Source organism: Chiloscyllium punctatum, chromosome 6 (genome assembly GCF_047496795.1).
Source record: "Chiloscyllium punctatum isolate Juve2018m chromosome 6, sChiPun1.3, whole genome shotgun sequence".
NCBI classification, from domain to species: Eukaryota; Metazoa; Chordata; class Chondrichthyes; order Orectolobiformes; family Hemiscylliidae; genus Chiloscyllium; species Chiloscyllium punctatum.
Window position 1 is genome coordinate 111,613,944 of NC_092744.1, and position 18,038 is coordinate 111,631,981.

Genomic DNA, 18,038 nt, shown 5'->3' on the forward strand with positions numbered 1-18,038 from the left:
AAAGCAGTCTAGCAGACACAAGATCCAGCATCGGTACTAACATTAGACTGGATTCCCTACAGAATGGGAACTGGCCCTTCGGCCTAACCAGTCCGCACCGACCCTCCGAAGAGCAACACACTCCTCTGACTAATGCACTGAACACTATGGGCATTTTACCATGGTCAATTCACCAGAGCTGCACATCTTTGGACTGTGGGAGGAAACCCACGTAGACACGGGGAGAATGCGCAAACTCCACACAGGCAGTTGCCCACGGCTGGAATCGAGCCTGGGACCCTGGTGCTATAAGGCAGCAATGCTAACCACTGAGCCACCATGCCACCCTATATTGACTATATACCAAGGAGCTATCCCCCTCTGCCTGGCTGTGTCCTGTCAGTGGGGCAGAACCTACCAGAGAGGGTGGTGATGTTGCCTGGGACATAATCCTGTTCACAGAATCCTGCTTTACAGACAATATCTGACTGTTGCTTGATTAGTCCATGGGAAATAGATACCAGGTCATTTTCACATTTTCTGTAATGAAGAGTTAATATCACTTTATTTCTTACATATTTTAAAATAAACCAAACATCATTATTTTTCAGTTGAGGACTGTTGAAGTGAACAATAATTGAATTACCAGGGAGCACAGCTAACTATTACACAATTCAGTGACTGTAGTAAACAGCCGATTCATGTTCAGATCAGTGAACACACCGTCTCGCAGTCAGCAAAGCTGTTGGAAATGACTTTGAGGAAAAGCCTGAATTCAGACACAGTGTTATTGGGCCTCACCACGACCTCCAAAATACTGACCATCTCCAAAATCTGTCCAGAGAGCTCCCAAACTGGAGCTGGGCAGTTACTCACACAATCCCTCACAATAGACTGGTTAGAGACATACCTGAACAACAGGGAGATGTGTGTGGGGCAGACTGGTCAATGGACTAGCACATGGCACTGGTCCAGACACAGTTCAATATTTATAACAACGACCTGTAAACAGCCATGTCTTGCAAGTATAGCTCTTCTTGTGTTCCACCTAAACTCTGTAATTCTGTACCTTGGACCCGATCCTGAATGAAGGTGTTATAAAGGTGATGAACTCCTGCAGCACATGGCATCTTACATTGAATCCCTCATAAACAATATCCAGTGTATGATAGCCCCACAATGTCAGTATCCAAACAGAATTGTGCAGCTCCATTAATGGACAGCGTGATCCCAGCCCAACGACCTTGTGTGTGACTTGAGCTGGAAATCTCTGTGTAAATGTTTGCAGCATTGTTATAACCATTAACAACCATTAAGTAAAGTCTCTTTACGGAAGGTCTGATAACCTTTCATAATACCAACTTTTAGATTGTCCAATAAGCACAAAATTCACCCATTTATTCAGTACACTGTTATAACAACAATATGATGTAAACTCACAGGTAAGTAGCATTGAAATGATGAGTCTCATTGCCACACCCAAGACCAAATTGTTATTAAGTACAAGGACTTTGAAAATACACAATTACTTTCCCTTGTATTAATATTGTTAACTAATAGTCTATTCTCCTGCTCCTCAGATGCTGCCTGAACGTCCCAGTTTTTTTTCAGAACCACACTTTTTGACTCTGATCTCCAGCATCTGCAGTCCTCACTTTCACCCTGCTACTATTCATCATAATCATTTTCGTGGCAACAATGTCACTGTGTGTTTAAACATGTTCCAGTCAGATATGAGTACGTTTTCTGTTGCTTCTGTCTATCTCAGAGCTCAGTAATGTGGGATGAGAATGCCAGTGTCTGTGGTGCTTGGTATGTAGGCCAGGCCTCTGAGAGACTGACAGATTGTTTCAAACATCATATCCCTTCAGCTGTTCACAACAAGCAATGTTGGACCAACCAGCCTGAGATCACAAAACCCAAAACCGTGTCCAGCATTAAACAGGTCTAGACAATACTTTTATGTTAATTTATTCATGAAATGTGATTGGGACGGCATTTATTGATCGATAGGGAACTTAAAACAGTGACACTGAAGGAACGGCAATATACTTCCCAATCAGGATGGTGGGTGGCTTGGGACAGAAGCGAACACGGTGGAGGTCCCGTGTATCTGCTTCCCTTGTCCTTCTCAATGATCGGGGATTCAGAGGTCCGTTGTGAGGAGCCTTGGTAAATTTCTGCAGAGCACCGTGTAGATGGCAGGTATTGCTGCTACTGAGCGTCAGTGGATGAGGGGTGACGCTGCACTCACAGGGAAAATGGAAGTATTTAATCACACACACATTAAACATGTGTCTTAGCAATAGGTGACAGGCTTTCGGAAATTTTGAGGTGAGTTATTCCTGCAGAATTTCGAGCCCCTGACATATTCTTGTAGCTAAATAATTTATATGCGTCAAAAAGTGGCGCTGGAAAAGTAAAACAATTCAGGCAGCATCTGAGGTACAGGGGAAGGCAATGCTTCAACATAAGCCCTTCACAGGAATGGGTAATGAAATCATATGGTCAGTCCAGTTCAGGTTAACGATAATCCCCACGATATTGCTTGGTGTGTGTTCAGTGATGGTGGTGGAATTGAACGTTAGAGGATGTGGTTCAATTTTCCATTGATATCAGTAATCGTTGTCTGGCACATGTGTAATGGAAATGGGATTGTCACTGTTAAGCACAAACCTGCATATCTCCAGGTTCTGTTACATTTGGACAAGGACTGCTTCAGTATCTGAGTAAATCATGAATGGTGTTGAATACTGTCCTATCATTGGCAAACATCCCCACTTGTGATTTTACAGTCTTTTGTGAAGCAGCTGAAAATGATAGGGCCTAGGACAGAGAGCACTCTTACAGCTCACTGATGCTGTCTCTCTCTCTCTGAGCTAGGAAGCTTGCTTCTAGTTCCACCTGCTCCAAAGGTGTTTACCCACATATCTGAATGGAATAATATTACAATATCTATCACACAGAGCTGCGTGAGGATTTGGTTAGCTCAATCAGTTGGATGGCTGGTTTGTAATGCAGATTAATGTCAACAGTGTGTGTTCAATTCCTGGGGTGACTAAAGGACTGTCCTACTCAATCTCTCCCTTACTTGAGGTATGATGACGGTCCAGTTAAACTACCGCCAGTTGCCTCTATCATCCTGTAGGAGTCTGGTGCCCTACCTTTACATTGCTGATCTACAGGCTTCACCGCCCCTGAGGAACTGCAGCAGAGCTGAGATGGTTGCTCTCCACCAACCCCAGCCACCTTCCTTTGTACCAGGTGTAACTTCTACCAGTGCAGACGATTCCTGTTTGCCGCTAATCCTGGATATGACATTTGGTCAAATGCAGTTATGATCATGTAAAAAGTGCAGAAACTGTCATCTCACCTCTCGAATTCAGCTATGGTCTCTGGTTGTACATCATTAAACCAAGGCTTCAATGAGCCCAAGGGATGAGAGCCCAAACTGAGCTTTAGCGAGCAGGTTAGTACTGAGGAAGTGCTGCTTGATCCCACTGTAGATGACATCTGCCATCCCTTTATTAATGACATGGATTAGAGCAATGGGGTAGTCACTGATTGTCCGATGTTTTGTCTGTGTGTCTACAGAACACACCCGGATAGTTTCCCATGTTGTCAGGTAGGTCCCAGTGCTGTATCCCAGCAGGTACAGCCTGAATGGAATGTTATCATGGCCCACAGCCATTGCATTCTTCAATCCCTCCAGCTGTTTGTAAATACCACACAAGGTGAGTCGGAATAGCTGAAGACTGCCGAGTGGAGGAGACTAAAATAGATCATCCCATCAATATTTCTGTCTGAACATTGCTGTGAATGTTTCAGCCTTAGATTTCTATTGTTGTGCTAAGCCCTTCCATCATTCAGGAAGGTGGTATTGGTGTATTTTTCTCCACTAGTGAGTTGTGTGATTGTCCACCACCACTCACCCGGATTGTAGAGATTAGGTCTGATTCACTGGTTACATCTGTGTCTCATTTGCTATTTATACCATGTGATAAGTAAGTGGCCCAATTTAGTAACTTCATCTCATTCTGAGGTGTATTTGGTGCTACTATAGTCAGGCCTTCCTGTTTTCTCCATTTATCAAGGGTGTATCCCGGGCTTGACGGCCAGGATAACGTGAAGTATATGCCAGGCAGTGATAGTGAAAATTATACTGGAGTACAATTCTGCTGTTATTGGTAATGACCCGAACCACCTCACACAGGCCAGTGCAAAATTCCAAAATCTATTGGAAATCTGCCCTGTTTAGCAAAGTGATGTTATCACATACACACAGAGGGTCTTCACAATGTAAAAGTGGAAAATGTCTCCATAAATACTGTGTGCGGCAGTCACTATTCACAATACGGCCATTGAACAATGTGTTTGCAGCCGGTAGGTTGGTGATGGTGAGGTCAAGGATGTTTCTCCCTATCAGTCGTTCTCCCGACCCGGTGCAGACGCAGTGAAGCAGTTGTGTCCTTTTAAACTCAACCACCTCGATCAGTAATGCTGCTGCTGAGCTCCTCTTGGTGTTCGTTTTGAAATGGCCAACCAGTATATACCCGCCAGCTCTGTCACTCTCTCTATGCTTCCTCCAAGTGTTGTTCAATGTGGAGGGACACTGATCCACCAGCTCAGGCAGGGGAGTCAGCAGGAGGTTTTTGTGTCAGTGTTTGATCTGATACCGTGAGGCTGAGGGAGGGGAGTCAGCAGGAGGTTTCCGTGTCAGTGTTTGATCTGACCCCGTGAGGCTGAGGGAGGGGAGTCAGCAGGAGGGTTCTGTGTCAGTGTTTGATCTGACACCGTGAGGCTGAGGGAGGGGAGTCAGCAGGAGGTTTCTGTGTCAGTGTTTGATCTGACACCGTGAGGCTGAGGGAGGGGAGTCAGCAGGAGGTTTCCGTGTCAGTGTTTGATCTGACACCGTGAGGCTGAGGGAGGGGATTCAGCAGGAGGTTTCTGTGTCAGTGTTTGTTCTGACACAATGAGCTTCAAACCTCCTCCAAACTGACCCTCTTCTCTATCTCTCTCTCCTTCCCCAAACCCTACATTCCTCTCTATCTCTATAACCTCCTCCAAACCTTCCACCCGTCCCATCTATGTAACTTCCTCCAGCCCCGACTGCCTTTGCTCTCTATAACACCCTCCATGCACTATACCCCTTGTATATCTCTCTAACTTCCTCCAAACCCGACACCCCTCCCTATCTCCTTAACCATTTCCAAATACTGCACCCCTTCCTAGCTCTCTAAACTCCTCCAAACACTACTCCCTTCCCTATCCCTTCAAACTACTCTAGACCCTGCACCACATTCTATCTCCTTAACCCATTCTAAACCCTGCTCTCCTCCCTATCTTTCTGAACCCTCTAAACCCTATACTTCTCCCTACTTACTTAACCCCACCAAACCCTTCCCTATCTATCTAATCCCCTCCAATCCCTACACCCTTCCCTATCTCACTTACTGTTCCAAACCCTATGCTACTCCGTATCTCTCTCAAACCCTGCACGCCTCCCTATCTCTCTAACCCCTCCAAACCTGCACATTTCCCTTTCTGTCCAACCCCATCCAATCCGTTACCCTTCTCTATCTCTCCAACCTCCTTCAAACCCTATACTACTCTATAACTCTCTCAATCCCTGCACGCCTCCCTATCCCTCTAATCCACTCCAAACCCTACACCCCTCCCTATATCTCTAAGCCCCTCCCAAATCATGTACTACTCCCTATCTCTCTCAACCTGCTCATACTAGTCGTTAATATTTTATCACGCCTCATAATTACGCTTCTACTGCCGTTTTAAGTTTAGCCTTACACATATGGTAGTTGACCTGCTCAATTTGTACCTGCTTTAAGCTTCTCTTTCCGATTTAATTCCCTTCTTACTGCAGTAACTGACTCCATTATGACTAATAATGCATCACCACCTCCTCCTTTACCCCTCTCCTGTGCTGCCTATAGTTCTTGCACCGCAGAATATTGAGTTGTCAGCCCTGACCTTCCTGAAGCACATCTCTGTAATAGCAAAAATGTCACAATTCCACGTGTCACCGTGTTTCCTTATTATATCTGTTTGTCCGATAATATACCCAACATTAAGGGAAAGCACATCCACCCTGGAATATATCACCTAGAATACTCTGTACTTCAGAGTTCTTCAGTCATTGACTGCTCGTTATCAAGCTGCCTAATTCATGAACCAAAAATGTAACTCTGGGACTGAATGAATATTTGTTGAATAGTAATATCGTTTTCAGTAAATGTATTCATCAAATGTAACTTTCCAGAACTGAACGGTCAGCTCTAAATACAGCGAGTTTCTGCTGATTAATTGCCTGCTCAGTGTGCAGAGGGGACAGCCCTTTGTAATGGAGAAAGTGAGACCTGGAGATGCTGGGGATCAGAGTCGAAAAGTGTGGCGCTGGAAAAGCACAACATATCAGGTGCATTTGAAGAGCAGGAGAGTCAAAGCTTTGGGCATCAGCGTTTCATCGGGAAGGTATTGGTGCCTTCCCATGTTTTCCATTCCATGATTATCAGGTTATAGGGAACCATATGTGTTCAGGTAAGCAGCACTGTGTAGAGCCCTGAAATGGAAAGCAGTCAATCAGATAGTTGGACAGTGAGTAGACATGGTGAGGTGAAGTACAGACTGATTGCAATACAAACATAGGGATAGATAAATCTCCGAGGCGAGACGGGATCCACACTGGCTTACTACAGGAAGAGATTGAAGAGATTACTGCACCTTTGGAGATGGTCTTTGCGTCCTCACTCTCCATTGGAGTCGTGCCAGCTGATTGGAGGGTGGCAAATGTCACTCCCTTGTTCAGGAAATGAAATAGGGATAATCCTGAGAATTACAGACCAGTCAGTTTACATCAGCACTGGGCAAAGTTTTGGAGAGGATACTGAGAGACAGAATTTAGGATTACTTGTAAATCATAGTTTGGTTAGAAATAGTCAGCATGGCTTTGTGAGGGGCAGGTCATGCCTCACAAACCTTACTTGAATTCTTTGAGGATGGGATCAAACACATTGAAGGAGCGAGAGTAGTGGATGTGGAGTACATGGATTTTAACCAGGCGTTTGGTAAATTTCCCCATGGTAGGTTCATTCAGAAAGAAAGGACGCATCAGATACAGGGAAACCGGCCTGTCTGGACGCAGAATTGACTGGCCCATAGAAGACAGAGGGAGGTGGTAAATGGCAAGTATTCAGTCTGGAGCTCGGTGACAATTGGTGTTCCATTGGGATCATTTCTCGGGCCTCTGCTGTTTGTGATATTTATAAATGACTTCGATGAGGAAGAGTGGAGGTGGATTAGTAAGTTTTTCAAATTAACACAGTATGGTGGAATTGTGGGTAGTGTGGAGGGCTATTGTAGTTTGCACAGGACATTGACAGGATGCTGAACTGGGCTGATAAGGGACAGTTGGAGTTCAACCTGGAAACATGTGAAGCGATTCAGTTTGGAAGGTCAAATTTGAATGCATAATACACGGTTAAATGTAGGATTCATACATTGTGGAGTAACAGTGGGATCTGATGATCCATGTCATAGTTCCCACAAAGTTGCCACCCATGTTTATAAGGTGCTTAAGAAGCCAGATGATGTTTTCATTAGCATGGGGGTTGAGTTTAAGTCGTGAGGTTATGCTGCAACTCTGTGGAACCCTGGTCAGATCACAATTAGAATGTTGTGTTCTGTACTGGTCACCTCATTATATGAAAGATGTGGAAGCATTGGTGAGTGTACTGAGGAAGATTAGCAGGACGCTGCTTGGACTGGAGGGCAGGTCTTGCAAAGAAAATTCAGGGAACTAGGTTTTTTTCTCATTGGAACGAAAAAGAATGGAACATGACTTGATAGAGGTGGACAAGATGATTAGAGGCAGAGATAGAGTGGATCGGCAGAAACTTTCACCCAGGACGGAAATGGCTATGATGAGGGGGCACGGTTTTAAGGTAATTGGAGGAATATTTATGGGAGATGTCCGGGATAGGTTCTTTACACAGAGAGTGTGGGTGTGTGGATAGGCACATGAATGATCGTATAATGAAAGGTATGTAGGTTAGTCTGATCTTAGAACAGGATAAAATGTCGGCAGGACGTCAAGGGCTGAAGGGCCTGTACTATGATTCCTGTTTCACCAAGCTTGGAGGTTCTCATCAATTCTTGAGTGTGTGAGGGAGTGATGTGTGTGAGATCAGGAAGCTTTGACAAGGTGTTAGGTCAAAATTTACATTTACGTTGGGCATTGTTACAGTCACCTGAGTGCCAGTGCAATATGTGTATGTCACCACACACCAAACAGAATCTGCCAAGTTCAGTTATTAACGTGCTTCTTGGCCTGCCGTTTGCTGCTGTTTTCTTCAGATATATTCTGTTGGGTGAACCGTGTATTAATCTCTGGCCATCCACAGCGATGTAAAATTTGATTTTGATACTGGTGATAATGAAGGTGACATTTATTGGGTATGGTTTCAGAGGTTTCTTTGTGAGACTCAAGATAGTGCATCAGACTGTCAAATTTTTAACGTCTTTTCCCAGCATCCGGTACAGGGTGCAGAAATATGGGGTCTGGGAGGTAGGCCAGGTGTCAGCACCATCAGTAAGTTGTGCAGTGTGATTCTGACACTGCATGGCGACACATCTGCCCACTGGGCCAGGCTCTGACTGAAGATGGTTTTTTAAAACCTGGTTGCTGGTCAGGCATTGATATCTAATTTGGACATTATTTGTAACCACACTAAGACCAGTAATAGTCTGTTAAAGAGCTCCCACCTTTCCCAGGGTGGATTCCAAATTATTTGTTGTGAAGAAATGTTTGACTGACTGCCCTGACCTAGGTTAGAAACTCTTTGCACAGATTTAGGAGCAGGTCAGTGAGTCACTCAGCATCACATGCAACTGTGAATTCCAGTAACACTGTAAATGATTCCAAATCTTTTGGAAGCCATTTTTAGTGTAGCTCATTGCAAGGTGTTGAGTTTACTGACCCGAACAATAATCAGCTGTTAGCTATGTTTCGTGAATTGGGCAAAAATGAGATATGAAGTATGATTATTCAACTGAACTATAATCTCTGAAAACAATTAGGTCGATTCTATATTTATGGGAGTAAAGTATAAACTCCTATCAATTTTTTGTAATGCAAAAATAAAGAATGCACATTTTATTTTACTTCGAATAAAGAACATGGTACGTAACTGTTATGATCAGAATTATACATTCAATGTCCGGATTCAAAACAATACATTGCCACTCCAACATTTTGAAAAAGGTCTGCTTCTGAATGATTACATGTTCAGAGAGAGTAAACGATTGGATAATCAAATAGAATTAGCATTCATATACATTTATATATAATCAATCAGTTAAATGTACGAGCTTCAGCTAATAGCCAGCAATTTAGAAATGGCAATAACTCAACATGCACTGTGAATGATTACATTATCAAATTTTAGCGAAGAATAATTTGAAAACTTCCGATTTTTAGAAAGAATGCGACTTAATATGAAATGTGGACAGTGAAAAAAAATGGACATATTTTGGTGTGAGGGAAAAGTCAGACCTTTTCAAAGAGCTTTGTGCCAAAGCAATGATATATTTGTTTTCGTTATCAGAACATAACATTTAAAATATTCATGTTCTGAGTAATAAATAGACTATATAATGAGACTGACCTTGCAATATTTGCATTTTAAATGTTTATCCTGCACCAAATAATCAAATATTTGCGAGCACTTAAAAAGGGAAATAATCCGATACTGACTTTTATTTGCATCAGACACATGATAGAGTACAAGCCTTTAAAGTACAGGAGGAGGCCATTGGCCACTGTGTATGCACCAGCTCCAGTAATGTTTCCCAAACACCTTCCATTTGCCAGCCCTATCTCTGTAGCCCATTAAATTTATAATTTCCAAATATATATCCAATTCTTTATTGAATCGTCATCTACAACTCTCCCAGGCCGTCTCATCCAAATCCTAACAACTCTCTCAATAAAGAAGTATTTATGTATCTCAGTCCCAGCTCTTTTGCTGACCATATTGAAATTAGAACTCCTTGATGCTGTAATGCCAACTAACGGAAACAGAGTTTTCCTGTTTTACTCTGCAACTTTCTTCATACTTTTGAGCACCGCGATAAGTTCACATCTTTGTCTGTTCTGATCCAGGAAGAATAAGCCTTGCAAGAACTGTAACAAACACTCCGTCGGAAAAACAGGCAGAAAACGAGCCACCTGGATGCATGAACAACAACTAGCCGGAAAAAAGACATCACCCACTATCACTAGGTCCTTACATACGGATGAGGAAGTATATCATTTTGACGGGGTCAGCACATCCATCTAGGACCAGCCAAAGAAAGACACGCACGAGAATTTCTAGAAGCATGGAAATCCAACCGGAACTCTATCAACAAACACATCGATTTTGATTCCATCTAACACTCTCTGAGGAAAAGGACCAGGCATGAAATCACCAATACTGGAAATTATATCACTGACTTAAGGAAACCTAAACACTTAAACAGCAAGTGGGACATAAAACTAGCATTTCACCGGAGTCTCACTGATAATGTTCACTAGGATAGTGATGAACCATCGGAAAATGAACTCTCCAACTCAAACTGACATCCAGAAGAAATGCAATTTCTCTCGTCCTTTCTTTAACTAAATCCTTCATTCCAGTTATCATTCTGATTATTTATAAAGTTATTGGTATTCTTCTGCAAAGTAATATGGAGTCTGTCTGATTGTGTGTGTGAGTGCGTGTGTGTGTAAGAGAGAGAGAGACAGAACAATCCTCAGTAATCTCTGAATTACTCCCCGTGCCATATGGAAAAGAGGTAAGGATTAGGACGGCGGTATAGTTTAACATGTTGTTAAAAAGCTCGTTCAGGGTTGATGGTTTCAGATTTTTGGATTATTGGGAATTCTTCCAGGACAGGTGGGACTTGTACAAAAAAGACAGATTGCATCTTAACTGGAGAAGCAACAACATCCTTTTGGAGAGCTTTGCTAGTGCATGTCGAATGGATTTAAACTAAACAAAGCAGCGGGTCAGAAACTGAGCAGAAGGTCGAGATGAATAGCACATCAGGCTTGGCCAGTCTAATGACCATGCTGAGGGAAGGAATCATATCAGTTCACATTGTGAGATGGAAGTTGGAATAAATGATAGAGATGAGGCTCAGGTTTATCAGCGATTCACAAATGAGGATGGAGAGTGTGGGCGATGTGAGAGATTGAGGTGTGAAAGATCAGGAAGACAGTGCACAAGAAAATATCAAAGGGTAAATATTGAAGGGATGGAGTGGAGTGGGGAATTCTATGATAAATAACTGGCAGCAAAACACATGAAAACTTGCTTTTTATCAAAGTGAACATCTGGGAAGTAATTTATTATGCTTCAAAGAAAAAGCACCGTCATAGCTAGAAGTCTGCATTATATTGAAGGAAAATCTGTGTCCATGACATTGCTGTAACTATACTAATGGTGGTAAACAGCTGGAAAAATGCTAGTGTTGTTGTTAGACAATGCTTGCACTGAGCATGTGAATTACCCTGGATGTTCCCAGAGATGGCTTGGATGCTGTAGGTGGAGAAAGGGCTGAAACTCCATGAGATGATTCTGGTTTGTGATCTCGCCACTTCCTGAGTCTAGTCAAAGGAACAAACCAGCAACTGCCATTGCTTATTGCTTCAGAATATATCAGAGCATTCATGGCTGCCAACGCATAGAATCATGAAACGAATTAAAGGTCTATCACGTCTGTGCCAGCAAGTGCACATCCAAAGGCTTTGTAAACGTTTGTGAGGTTACCTCCCTCAACGACCCTCCTAGACAATGCATTCCAGATTCATACCACCCTCTCAGTACGAAACACATTTCACAAATCCTCTCTCAAATCCCTGCCTTTCACTTCAAAAATGCGTTCCTTTGTTTTTGACCCTTTGGCTAAGGGAAACAGCTTCTGATTGTTCATCTTCTCCATACCCCTATACTCCAGTATACCTGTAGCAGATTCCCTCCTCAACCTTCCCTGCTGCAAAGAAAAAACGAGCAAATTTAGCCCTCCCCATTCATAGTTTGAGTACTCACTTGTCTTATTACTTCTGACATGCATCATCCCACATTTATTACATTTCATCGGCCATTGATCTGGCTATCTGAATAATCTATTTATCTTCTCCTGATTGTGAGCCACTCAGCTCAGCTTTGTGTCATCCACAACATTGGTCAGCATTCCATTGCACCCCCCCCCCGCCGCCCCATTTTCCACATGCTCACCATCGTCATTTATGAATATCACAAACAAACCGTGATTTCCCTCCTGTTTCCCAGATATTATTCAGAGGAAGATTTGAGAATTCCAGTCTCTGTTTTTTCTTACTTTGGTCAATTTACAGAGTGATTTGGTTAACATCTATTATGAGGAAGCCAGAAATAACAGTTTTGACACAGAGTTGAATTCATCTTTTACACTTTGCATGTTTTATTCATAAAGCTTGTCAATAATTTAGGATGAACTAGGGTTTGGCATCTTGCGCTGCAACATTAACCTTTTGGAGGCACTGCAATAGCCAGAGCTGGAGACATTTTTCATCTGCAGGATGGACACAGACTAATTCATTGTTTATTTAAATCAGCTCGTGTGGTGAGGATAAATACTCAATTAAATTCTATGTTATGGACAAACTGAAGGAGATCAAATCATATTCTCATGTCTACCTTGAATTGGAAGCAAATACATACTGTAAAGAAAAATCAAAAATGTTGAAACACCACACACGACAAGAAAAAAAATATCCTCTGCACTTGATACCGAAAGAAAGAGTGCATGTATCATCTTAACAAGAATCAAGTGATAGAAAAGAAAGAACATGAAATCTTTTCTTAATTTTGAATGGAAACCTGACTCGATTTTCCTGAACAGTGATGTTTTCGCATCCAATCCCGCTTCCCCAAAAACAAGATTTTCCCTGTCACTAAAACTTCATCCGTCATTCATCCTCCTTCGTCCTACTCTTCCCTCACACTCCTACTTCCCTTGCACTACCCCTTCTGCTGCTACATGCTCTTCCACTGATGATTTCCCTTTACACCCTCCTTCTGTCACTCCCACCGTAAGTTACACCAATTCTCCAATTACTCCCACTTCATCTGACCATCGCATTCCCTTTTTGCTTTCCAGCTGGGATGATGGGAGCCGCTGGGTTCTGTTCTGCTGTTGATCATCAGTGATTGTTGAGATTGGGATGATCAATTTCCAATCGGATCAGACAGTAGTGTGTGTCTGTCACTGTCTGATGGACCGTGAACAGGATGGTTTTGTTCCCCATGGTCCAGAGTGGAGTATCTTTCTGTCTCTGTGTCACAGTGCATAACCAAACAGCCTCATCACAAATAGGATGAACCTTTCCGCAAAATCAGAAGTCCATTCATCAGTTTTCCCATAAACATTGTGAGTACAGTGAGCACATTGTTCAAACAAGCCGTGTTTTGCACTTCTGCTTTTTATTATTTTAACGGTTTACCTCTTTTGCATCAAAGCAGTATTTGATTCATGTGGCATCACGGACCCTGAGTAAACAGGGGTCAATGGGAATCGGAGGAAATTCTGTCCTGGTAATTTCCTCACTGAACGATGACACCTTCCCCAGAGCTTTTGAGAATGACAAATAAACTCTGCCCTTGCTAATACCTGCCAAAACCATGGATGACTTTGTCCCATTGATAACATCAACATTTATTATGTTTTCACAGTTTTGTCTAAAATCTCAGAAAAGTAAGACTTTGCTGATTGAGTGTCACTCCAATGAAATCAGGGCATTACAATAAGATTACGTTCATTTTCATTCAGTTACTTCCTGAGGACTGATCATGTGATTGCAGTGCCAGTGATATCAACATTTTATCTGTGCAAAAGCATCACATCTCATTGGCTCAAGACTGCACCACTCCCCAATTCTATTTCTTTCACCAGCTCATTCGCCGTGCTCATCAGATAGATGAGGCGCACAAGATGCACTAACACAGAGATGTCTATGACCCCTTGGAAACTGACTCCCCACCATTGCCTTGCACTCTGCCTGCATCCCCTCCCCCAAATGCACCTCCTGTCGTACCTTCATCCTCCCTCCTACCCTTCCACACTCTGATGTTGAATGTTCTGTACTTAACAATGGTCTCAGCATTATCCCACTGTGCCCCGACTTTAATGAATTTCGAGTACGGCATGACGTTGAACTCTTCTCCCACCATCTTCTCCTCGGTGTCCATTTCTTTGGGCAAAGATTCTGTTCCCTGTTCCACAGACTCTTCGCCAAGCTCCTATACTTTTCCTCCACCTGGACCTCTCCCTCTGCTGTTTGCTTGAACTCAATCTGTTCATTGAGAATGTTCGATGTGACATTGGTTGTCTTAATTTCTCTGCATCCCCTCGCCCAATCCAACAAATCAGTCTCTGAACAGGCTGTACGCCGTGTGCTTTGATCCAAACCTGACTTTGTTATTCAGCCTGTGCTGGTAAGGGTGATGCTGCTGTAGTCTGGTGGACTGACCTCTACATTGCAGAGACTGAGGGCCAGCTCTCAGTTATCTCCTCACATCACCTGCTGGACCATGACCCGACCATTAACTATGATAATTGACCAAATTTCATCTGGTCATTCACACCGTGCTTGCCCCCACCTAACGGTCCCCAAGCTGATGGTCCTCTGATAGCAGAGCTCACTTCTATCTCCTCCTGAAAAACCACAAACAGAACTGCCCGGGCAGACCCATTGCTTCAGCCTACTCCTGCCACATAGAGGGGGTGCATGGATACACACGTGGGCTCCAGTCATTCCTGTTTCTTCAAGGGGTACATAGACAATTCCCTGTTCCACTTCTATTCCAGACCCATCCACATCTCTTTCTCCAATGCATAGATTATACCATCGATTCTGCTTCTCTCTCTTGTCCTGAATTTGAAAAAAAAACATCGATTTCACTTCCAATTTGCATCGCTCCTTCACTTTCACCTAGTCTTTCTCTGACACATCACTTCCTTTCCTTGGCATCTCTGTTTCCATTTCTGGGGATCGACAGGCCACTTCTATCCAGTATTAACCAACTAACTCCCACAGCTACCTGGAGTATACACCCTCACAACCTGTTTCTTGCTAATACTCCATTCCATTCCACCAATTTTTCTGTCTCCACCACATTGCTTCTGATGATGTCAATTTCCAAAATGTCCACCTTCTTCCTCAACTGAGAATTTCCCTGCACTGTTCTCGAGAGGGCCCTCAACCAGGTCTGACCCACCTCTTGCATTTCTTTTCTCACCGTCTCTCTACCCTCCTGCAACAGTGAGAGAATTCCTCTTGTCCTGGCCTACAATCCTACCGGCATTCACATGAAGTGGATCATCAGCCGCCATTGCCCCCACCTCTAGCAAGATGCCATCACCAGATACATATTTTCCTCCTCAAAATTGTCCGCCTTCTGGAGGGACCTGGACACCCTGGTTCACTCTTTATTCACTCCCATTACCCCGCCCTCACCCCCACCACAGATCCACTTCACTTGCCCCTGCCGAAAGTGTAACATGTTCGCACTTCTGTCCTCCTTTCTCACAATCCAAGGGCCCAACCACACCATACCGATGAAGCAGCACCTTACCGACATTTCCCACAATTAGTCTACTCGATTCGCTTCTCACAATGTGGTCTCCTCTGCATTGGGGAAACTAACGGAAGCCTGGGTGACCGCTTCACTGAACATCCAAAGTGTACCTATACAAATGACCCTGATCTTCCAGTTGCCTGCCAGTTTAATACCGCATCCTGTTTCCTGGCCAATATCTCTATGTCAGGCTTGATGCAGTGTTCCAGGAAAAGTCTATGGAAACTGGAAGAACAACGCCTCATTTACCGTGTCAGGACCCTACAGCCCTTCACACTCAAAATCAAGTTCAATTATTTTCGGCCCTGAACTCCACAATGTCCTCGCCCCCGACCAATAATAGACCAGGCCTAGTTCTCACATCGCCTTCCATTACACACCCTCTATGTTTAGCCACGAACAATCTCCATTAACTGCTGTCCAGCCCCTTCTCCATATCAACCAACATTTTCCTAGCTACCATCAGTTCTGAGGAAGGCTCACTGAACCCGAAACGTTAACTGTGATTTCTCTTCACAGATGCTGCCAGATCTACTCAGCTTTAGAAGCAACTTCTGTTTTTGTTTTAACATTTTCATGGCACGTTTTCACAATCCAATACGTCATCAATATTTAGAGCCTTGGCAAACATAGGAACTTTGTAATTTTTCATTTAATGTCCATAACAAATTACTCGAGATCCAAGTGAGACAGGGGCTTTGATGTTAGCGTTCAAATCAGACAATTTGTCACAGTTCAGAAAGAAAAAGAAATCGAGAGAGCTGGAGGAAAACTCAACAAATCTGGCAGAATTTGAGTAGAGATGCACAGAATTAACCTTTGACTTTTCAGAAATTTCACATCATAATCAATATGTTAACTCTGTTTCTATCTGCAGATACTTCTTCATGTTTTTATTTCGCTTCCCCACCATTTTCAGTTTGTATCTCATGTTTGCATATCAATATATCTCATGTTTCTTGACAGGTCCATATGCTGACCTTGGTTGTATTTGGATACTGTGGTCCTATTACAGTTAGTGTGTCTGTGACACGTGTATTAAGGCCGAAATCTGTTTCTTCTATAAGATTCAAAGGAAAAAGAAAATGTTTCTGAATATCCTGTAAATCTCAGAAAACCACTTTGTTTTAAAACACTTTTCATTGCAACTGAACTTCATGACATAATAAGAATCGATTTTTATTGATGAAACAGTCTGTGTCCTTTATTGAACAAGCTTGTCTCCCCCCTCCATAGGCTTTCAATACATATCACAGAATTATTACAGCAAAGGTTGTGGAAACTCAACCCATTGTCTCTTCCAGCTCAGAATGAGCTGTATCTCTTACTGTTATTCTGCATACTGGCAACTGAAAGCATTCTATTCGTGTGACATGGTAACTGCTCTGCCCAGGACCATAAGAAACGACAGACAGTTGTGTGCACAGCACAGACCATCACGGAAGGCAACTTTCCATCCATTTATACTTCTTCTTGTCACCGAAAGGCTGATAACATAAAAAAATCTCTCCCAAACCGGTAATGATCTCCTACAACCTCTTCCAACAGGGAGACGATAGAGAGGCTTGAAAACATGGACCAGCATACTCAGGAACACTTTCTTCCCTACTGTAATTAGACTGACGAATTGACATCTCTAACTTCAAATAATACTAGTCTTGCTAATAGCGATCTTGTTTTGCACATCTCCTGTGCAGCTGTAACCTTATATGCCTCATTCTGTTGAAGTACCTCATGAGCTGTGTGTTTTTGTCTCCTATCATGTTCCTGCACTACTCACAAAACAAAGCTTTCCATTGTACAGTTGACTAAAATAAATCAAATCAAATCAAATAAAACTCGTGGACGACAGTGGCTCACGGTCTTCTCAAGAGCAGCGAGAAAAGTGAAGTAATGCTGACCCAGCCAGTGATACCCAATATCCCATTAACGAATATAAGAAGATGACCACCGTTCAGGGCAGAGAGACAGGGAGATAAAATCGCTTTAAACATTGTCTTAGACATATACAAGTTTCCCTGTATTGAAGAAGCTTGACTCTCTCCCCCCCACCCCCCCGCCATAGGCTTTCAATACATATCACAGAATTATTACAGCAAAGGTTGCAGAAACTCAACCCATTGTCTCTTCCAGCTTAGAATGAACTGTATCTCTACTGTTATTCTGTATACTGGCAACTGAAAGCATTCTATTCGTGTGACATGGTAACTGCTCTGCGATTTTAAGTACAGTGTTCTTTTCATAAGCCGATATGGTGTAAAGTGAAGAAGCATTCATTTGTATGGAAAAAAATCTGGTAATCTTCATAAAAGTGAAAATCCTCTTTGGATTTCTTTTGATTAGCGAAAACAGGTCCGAATGCAGGTCATTTGGAAAGGGAAG